The following is an 8,463-nucleotide window of genomic DNA, read 5'->3' as shown; positions in this document are numbered from 1 at the left end:
ACTCGGATTAAAAGTGAGAACAGATGCACTCACTCCATTCTATAACAACAATGTATCTTCAATCTCAATTTTTATTTCAAATTTACAACTTTCCTCTCTGTATTATCATTCTTTTAATCTTTTGTCTCAAAATTTGACCAAAAACACAGGTTTAATTAAATCATCTGCTCTTCAAAGTAAGGTATTCTTAACAGCACTGTTCCTTCTTGAACCCGCTTCATATTGAAGCCAGACACTCCGCAAGGCCTTGTACAGGTTTCCATAAAATCTCACAATGGGATGACTAGTAATTTCGATCTTGTTTCAGCTTCAAATATCCGAGTAACATTTACCAAGATGACATTTTAGGATAACTTAAGTTGGATGGGGGGGGGGGGGAGGGGGGAGTTGTGGTTGGCTCTTATCACCATTAACTAATCTTTCTGTTCAATGATTTTGCTACAAATTGTTCTATACCTTTCTGAGGCCTGCGTTACAAGTGGTTTCATTCACTGGGGGAGTTGGGGGGGAGTAGTGGTTGGCTCATTACCATTAATTAATCTTTCAGTTCAATGGTTTCACTACAAATTATTCTATTCCTTTCTGAGGCCTGCGTTACAAGTGGTCTCATTCACAAGGTCTTTATGTCATCACGAGTGATCGTGATACGATCTTAAATACCAAAGGGACAAAGTACTGGTGCATGTTAAAAAGTTGACTGACAGTTAACACAATCATTAAGTTCATTGATCTTGTTCTTTGAAAGAGAAGGGGCAAAAACAGGCTAAGTGGTTTAGTACTTGCTGTCCTCCAAATTACTTATTAGTACCATTTTATCTCTGTAAAGTATCAAGCATTTTTTGACGCTTGAAAAAACCTTGTCCATATTAATTGTTTTTTTGGCTTTTTCAATATCATCATTTCTCATTCAGTGAGGCTGATTATGCTGATACACAACCTTGCATTTCTTTACTAGAGAGTATAAAAAAAAAATTAAGGCATTCGGTTTTTCTGTCACCTATATGCAGATCAGGTTTTTGAATATTAAAGACAAATGATAGGTCATCAGTGTACGCTCAAACTATCTTAACAAAACTATAAAAAAAAAATACTTAAAGTTTAAAAAAAAAAAAGGACTCTCTGGAATGATCTGAATCTTGTAATTATTCCCAGACATCGAGGAGTGTTGAATTATACAATTAAATGTCTCAGGTAAAGACAGGATGGCTTTGAGGGTCATAGTCAATGATGCTTCTTAAAGATTTAGCATGATTGGACATTAATTTGACTTTCTAGTAAGTTTAGGGGCAGGAGGTGGGTGGGTGGTGGGAGAGAAAGGGGGGGGGTTAGGACTGATGACCTTAAAATGATGGTGTATCGTGTCAAGTGTTAGATTGAAGCTAGGATGATTGCAGTGGGAACAGCAGAGTTTGGAGGGTCACTGGAGGGTAACTTGGTCCTGCGACAGTTGATGCAAGGGGAATTAACCGATCCTTCTTTGTCTATTGGTGGTTGTTGCTTCTTGCTGTAGTAAAGACCATGACTAATTACAATGGAAAAGAGATAAACGAAGGGGAAGAAGAAGCAGAAAAATTAACATATCGTTGACGTTCTCTTAATAAACTATAAATTTATCCCATTGATATGTACATCCCTCCATAGCTCAAATGTAATGGAAATGTCCCCATCGAACAAAATATGTTAAAGATGGTGCCAAAAACTTGCATAATATGTAATGTTCAGATTTTGTTAAATGCTGTCTTCAATTCATGATCATTTTATACAATATATCTCCCTCTCTCACTCCACAGTAGGAAACACTCAGCATTTACCACATTATCCATTTCTGGTTGATTCAAAGTTTCTTCTTTCCTCCATCAAAGCAATTAGTAGAATTTTACTTAACTATACTCTTTAGTTTCACATGACACTTTGATGGATGTTATGTCTAAATGTCCAATCCTGTTTCTTACCTCAAATCTTTTAAACATTTTTTTTTTCATATTTGTATAAATTCTGTCAAATGCAGAATGTGTATTGTGTATTATAAAATCGACCATAGAAAACGGAGTGGAAAACTTATAAAAATTTTGAAAAGAGCAAGAGAAATGTTTGGCTGGTATGTTCAAAAGTCAAGAAGTCTATTGCTCTTTTCAATGAGTTATGTAAAAGAAAATATTGAAACCATTTGTTGTGATTCCTTAGTCATATTGGTCCCAGGTGATAAGACAGAGAAGTAGAGAGAGAGAGAGACAGAGATGGAGGGAGAAAGAAAGAGAAATGGTACGCCACTGGGAACCAGTGATATTTTTTATGTTTTACATTAATGCTATAGGTTAAAGATTTCATTTAAAAATAATGATTGTCATAGACTTGATTTCCAGTCATTTTGGCTAACGTTTAAGTGAAATTAGGTAATGATTCAAACCTAGCATATATCGTTTACCTTCTCATAGATTTAACTGCTATCATTACATATATGAATGCAGATTGACTTCTGGTTTATTATTGGGTAGCGTATATGTTTGTTACCTTCATTTACAGAGGAATCTGCAAAGGTCAAGGTGTTGATGAGATTCCATTAACCATTCAATCAATTAATTGAATCCTGTTTATTTCTGCTTATTCTTTTTTATGTCAATAAAAAGTACTATTATTTAATAATACATTACAAGTTCTGTCATCTTTTGAAGATTTATGAATTCTTATCGTGGCATCTTTGATTGTATCATAATAGAAAGGTAGTAGAAATAAAAACAAACAAAAAACACAAAAGGATCATCTCTGAGTAGCACTGCAGATAAGCTGTCGGTACTTAGTAGTACTACACGTCATCTCTGAGTAGCACTGCAGATAAGCTGTCGGTACTTAGTATAGTAACACATGTCATCTCTGAGTAGCACTGCAGATAAGCTGTCGGTACTTAGTAGTACTACACGTCATCTCTGAGTAGCACTGCAGATAAGCTGTCGGTACTTAGTATAGTAACACGTGTCATCTCTGAGTAGCACTGCAGATAAGCTGTCGGTACTTAGTATAGTAACACATGTCATCTCTGAGTAGCACTGCAGATAAACTGTGGGTACTTAGTAGTACTACACGTCATCTCTGAGTAGCACTGCAGATAAGCTGTCGGTACTTAGTATAGTAGCACATGTCATCTCTGAGTAGCACTGCAGATAAGCTGTCGGTACTTAGTATAGTAACACGTGTCATCTCTGAGTAGCACTGCAGATAAGCTGTCGGTACTTAGTATAGTAACACATGTCATCTCTGAGTAGCACTGCAGATAAACTGTGGGTACTTAGTAGTACTACACGTCATCTCTGAGTAGCACTGCAGATAAGCTGTCGGTACTTAGTATAGTAGCACATGTCATCTCTGAGTAGCACTGCAGATAAACTGTCGGTACTTAGTATAGTAGCACATGTCATCTCTGAGTAGCACTGCAGATAAGCTGTCGGTACTTAGTATAGTAGCACATGTCATCTCTGAGTAGCACTGCAGATAAACTGTCGGTACTTAGTATAGTAGCACATGTCATCTCTGAGTAGCACTGCAGATAAACTGTCGGTACTTAGTAGTACTACACGTCATCTCTGAGTAGCACTGCAGATAAGCTGTCGGTACTTAGTATAGTAACACATGTCATCTCTGAGTAGCACTGCAGATAAACTGTGGGTACTTAGTAGTACTACACGTCATCTCTGAGTAGCACTGCAGATAAGCTGTCGGTACTTAGTATAGTAACACATGTCATCTCTGAATAGCACTGCATGTGTGAACTGTGGGTACCTAGTAGTACTACACGTCATCTCTGAGTAGCACTGCAGGTAAACTGTGGGTACCTAGTAGTACTACATGTCATCTCTAAGTAGCACTGCAGATAAGCTGTCGGTACTTAGTATAGTAACACATGTCATCTCTGAGTAGCACTGCAGATAAGCTGTCGGTACTTAGTAGTACTACACGTCATCTCTGAGTAGCACTGCATGTGAACTGTGGGTACCTAGTAGTACTACACTTCATCTCTGAGTAGCACTGCAGATAAACTGTGGGTACTAATATAGTAACACTTGCCATCTCTGAGTAGCACTGCATGCAGATAAACTGTTGGTACTTAGTATAGTAACACATGTCATCTCTGAGTAGCACTGAAGGTAAACTGTGGGCTCCTAGTAGTACTACACGTCATCTCTGAGTACTGTACTGGCTTGCGTGATGTTGTTTTTATTATACATATTCCATATCACTTATATTTAAACGATTTGTTTTAGACAAGGAAGAAAAACAAGCATACACATGTGGTTTATATTAGCGTCCCTTTCTGAAGTCTGTATCAAGGGTTTCTAGTTGGCATGTACATACATGTCCGAGATTTGATACCGCTTTCACTGATTAATAATTGACAAGGACATTAAACTCTTAGATAATTGAGTGGAAAATTTGTAAACAAACTTTCGAAGGGTTTTGGGGCGTCACCCTCGGTCACGGATACACTGGAGCCTTTGCGCTTTTGATAAGCTCCGCCTTATCATTATAATTATGGTCCATAAGGATCTACCTCGACTTGGGCTGTAACCTCTTCAATTTTCAGAATAACTTGGAGGGACGGAATCTTTAGAAAGCGACATTAGGAAATTTCTAGCCATTTCTACCGTGCTTCTAGCCAATACTGACAATAGGGATGTTGCCACGGAATATATACACTAGTAAAGGTGTGTGTGTGTGTGTGGGGGGGGGGGGGGGGGGTGATGTCAAGAACTTGTATCATTTAACCTCTTCCGTCTGCTGGAAGATAAATTGTATAGGAGACCCAAAATAATTGAATATCGACGTAGATTCGAATGGCTCGCAAAATAAGACCGATTCTCTAGGTGAGACAAATGGCAGGTGACTTAATAATGATAGGAAAATAATGATTGTAGGAATGTGAAGAAACACTTTCGAGACACTATGCATGGTAACTCATGAACATTCGTAAACCAAAATAGTACGTCCAAATTTATGCTTTACACTATAACGAAGAAGTGTTGACACTCGGTGAGAAGATATTTTCTGCACGATTAATACTGTTGCTTGTAAGTGTGTCGTAGAAACGACCGGATGAACCAGGAAATCGTAAAGTGCTATTTAATAGTTCGCGTTGCGATAATCATATTACGTGACGTCTATATGATATTTTAACAGCCCGTGCATCGCTAACCAAGTGCAGAATTTTACACTTATAAGCTATATCAATATTACACTCTTGGGATTAACGGTTGAGTAAGTTTATCATGCTACACTTTACACCGGTCGTTTGTACTGTTCCCAGGCACAGGCTGAAGGAGGGATTATATCATAATTATTGGTCAAATTCTCTTTAGATTAATCAGACACTTAAACGAAAACAGAATATGAGGCGTATATACTTATATGCTGTGTTGTTTATGACGTATTGGGAAATACTAAATGTGTTATTCGAGTTATGCGGCACAGTCATATACCAACCTTTATTATCATTACTCTCATGCATCCTTGATAAAATAACCGCTGTATTTCGAGTCTGGTTACTCCTGAATCTTCAAGGGAATGACGAATGTTTATTACACAGCGTGTAAGTTCAGGGATGCACTCAGTTAATGTAGTAAAGATCACATATATGCTATTGGGTAGCAGATGGAATTAATAATAATGTGACGCACAAACAAGAGGAAAATAACATCTGTTTCATTCTAGTAAATAGGATGGATCCATGCTTGTGGTATTTTTGTCCTGCCAGCTGTCATGATCATGATCATGGTCATCGTCATCGCCACCGCCATCGCCACCGTCACCGTCACCGTCATCAAATTCAGGCGCGGCGGAACGGAAAAATTATTGGGGGGGCTAATGTGTGGAGACTATCTAAGCGGAGCGCCACCATCGGTTGGCGCGGAGCGTACAAGAAAATTTTGGGTTTTTTCAAACCCCCAGATGGCCGGAAACGGCACTTCCCGAGTGTTTTATGCTGCGAATACCTGGCCCTAAAATATGGGTCTCAAGCCTGCAATTTCTCAGATTGCACGTAAGGTCTGTAAAAACATTGTAATTTGTATATTCGATGGTGTTTTAAGAGAGTAGCTATTACTCGTAGTGTACTCGCAAAGACGTTTTTGAGTGTAGTAAGGGCAGTGGCGGGGCTAGGGGTATTGGTCGGGGGGCAAGAATGGTCTGTAGGGGCGCTTTCGACACTATCTAAGCGGAGCGCCACCACAGGTTGGCGCGGAGCGTACAGAAAATTTTTGAGTAAAGATACTCCCGAGATTGCAGGAAATGACCCTTTCCGGGCCTTGCTAATTTGCATATAAACGGAGAATAAATAGGTGTCGTCGCCATTTTGTCGGAAAATACACCGACAGAATATGACAAATGTCAATAGGTATATGAGAGCGCAATAAAATAGTCAAAAATCGCGAATAAGTAAAAAGTAGTGAAAAGCTGAAAAGGGCGCCAGCAGTCCATTTGAGTCCGTCAGGGGGGGGGGGGGAATCCGCCCCTGACTGTATATATGGACGCTCGATCCGCCACTAAGTAAGGGGATGTTGGAGAACTGGCTGAAATGAGGCAAGTCATTGGCCTAAGACGAAGTTGTGTTACGCTTACCGGTACTCACACTCACTGCTTCCACTTTTCACGGGGCGTGAAGACGCGGTTGGGATGACAATGTGGTCTATAGCCAAGGGACGGGCCGAGGGTCCCCCAGCAATTACTAAAATTATTACACCTATAGAGTATACGTGTGCATCGGACAGATCGACAAGTATGCATTGAAAAATGGGCAGATGTACGTTTCGGAGCCTTGGTAAATATTGGGGGGGCTAATCAAGCATTTGCCCCCTCAACTTTTTTATTGGGGGGGCTGAGCCCCCCCAAGCCCCCCCGGTTCCGCCGCCACTGATCAAATTACCAGAGGGAGTCTTGTGACACCCATGTGTAAAGTAGTTATCCTGGCTGGGGAAGATCAGTCTCTTGGGGGAGCCTCGGGCATCAACATGTGTTAATTCAGCCAGGCTAGAAAGCTGGTTCAAAAAAGTTATGGTTAAAATCGAGAAAGTGCGTCGATTTCTCAAACTAAATAAGTAAAATTTATAGGAGCTCCTGCACTGTGCTGAGTGACGACGCTGGACATAATGTCCCGGATTTGTTGCCTGAAAGCTGTACAAGCCATGCATGTGATGGCTTTTAACCTGGGATATGCGTTTCTTGCACTGCCACATAGTGGCTGATCTAGCTACTGCCGATGTCCCGAGTCTGGTCACCCTAGGTAACCGCAGGGACTGAGCTGGGGATTAGCTGGCTGGGTGGTGGAAATGCCGGTGTGACAGTACAGAGTGTTTCCCTGTACAAGGTGTCCGGGGAACATTTTGTAACAGCACATTTAGTCCGACAGGACGAGGACGAAGGCGAGGACCCCAACAGATCAGTGGCGCAGTGCGGGTTATTGCTCAGCTGTACCTGAAGAGCAACACAATTTTTGTCTAGAAACAAGCATTATTTCTCAATAAAACTACCGCTGCGGATAGCAAAGGCCAACTCGTCAGCTTTGCGGTGATAGGTAGCGTTTAGCTAGTGAGAACTTCTATCTAGACTTTGCGACCACATGACTTTTGTGATTTTGTGTGTAAGTCAATGGGGCTTTATATGGGCGTATGCTACCTTAATCGAAAATGTGAACTTTTTGGTTTTAAGAGCTAGAAGTCCCAATTTTAGACCAAAGTAGTTGCTATGGTGTGTAAAAATGGTTTTCAGGAAAACGTCTGAAAATTTCACGCTTAGTGATTTTTACGCATAAATTAGTATTATAAATTTCTAATGTTTTATCCAAAAAGGACCCCCCCCCCACCTATCCACCTCTCTTCCCCTATAACTGTCTTTAATACAATGTCACAATCTTTAACTGGACTGGTTATGTTGAGGTGAACAGTGTATCATCTAGAATTCTAGATAGCATTTCAGTAAGCTTTCTTTTAGACTACTGTACATACTGTTACAAAGAGGCTGTGGTTTACAAATCCCGATGATCCAGCTTTTGGCAAAGACACGTTCAATTCTCTTCTTTAATTCTTAGTGACTTAACAGTTGCACTGCAGTGACAGGCAATATCAGTTTATCATGTTCCAAACAGTTCAGGAATACATTGAGGTATGTCCTGTTGGTCAGTTTGGAGGAATCAGCTGAGCTAAACAAAAGTAGTTTTCATCACTTTTCAGAGCCAGAGACGAACAAGCCCGCCCCGCTGACCCTTCTCTGGATGATGTTGCTACAGGTAGGGCAAGCCAGACAAAGTGGACTGTGATCAGGGATAGAATTCTGTTGTGGTGTATATTGTGACGACTACAAAAAGTATCATTTTGGAATTAAAAAAAAATTCTCAAAATTGAGGACGAGGACATCTCCTCTGGACTTTCCAAATTGTGCCAGCTATATAGGAAGCTAAGTCATTGTTTATCTGGAATAGAA

This window comes from Apostichopus japonicus, chromosome 21 (assembly GCF_037975245.1).
Source record: "Apostichopus japonicus isolate 1M-3 chromosome 21, ASM3797524v1, whole genome shotgun sequence".
NCBI classification, from domain to species: domain Eukaryota; kingdom Metazoa; phylum Echinodermata; class Holothuroidea; order Aspidochirotida; family Stichopodidae; genus Apostichopus; species Apostichopus japonicus.
Note: the sequence above shows the minus strand (reverse complement) of the source record.